The following is a 234-nucleotide window of genomic DNA, read 5'->3' on the forward strand; positions in this document are numbered from 1 at the left end:
ATAGTGGCAAAGATTGGTAAAGATTTAAAAATAAATAACATTTAATTAGTATTTTAGGGCTGCACTGTGATCCTTAAATGGAGCCTTTTAATGTAATCTAATTCTTGTTGTAAATATGCCTGACAGGAGTATTTGGTACAGTATATGAACTATTGTTACACTGATTGACATTTTAGTGTGTGTCTCCTCTATGCTTCTATGCATAAAAGGCATTCATTTTTGCTCAGAAAAAAT

At 30.8% G+C, this 234-nt stretch overlaps 1 protein-coding gene across 1 annotated transcript in view; it reads left to right on the forward strand.

The window, feature by feature from the left end:
• LOC107590475 (excitatory amino acid transporter 5-like) overlaps positions 1 to 234 on the forward strand; it is a 64,649-nt gene that overhangs the window by 43,256 nt on the left and 21,159 nt on the right. The gene's annotated exons all lie outside the window — the stretch shown is intronic.

Source organism: Sinocyclocheilus grahami, unplaced genomic scaffold, assembly GCF_001515645.1.
Source record: "Sinocyclocheilus grahami isolate Dianchi unplaced genomic scaffold, SAMN03320097.WGS_v1.1 scaffold128.1, whole genome shotgun sequence".
Classification (NCBI taxonomy): domain Eukaryota; kingdom Metazoa; phylum Chordata; class Actinopteri; order Cypriniformes; family Cyprinidae; genus Sinocyclocheilus; species Sinocyclocheilus grahami.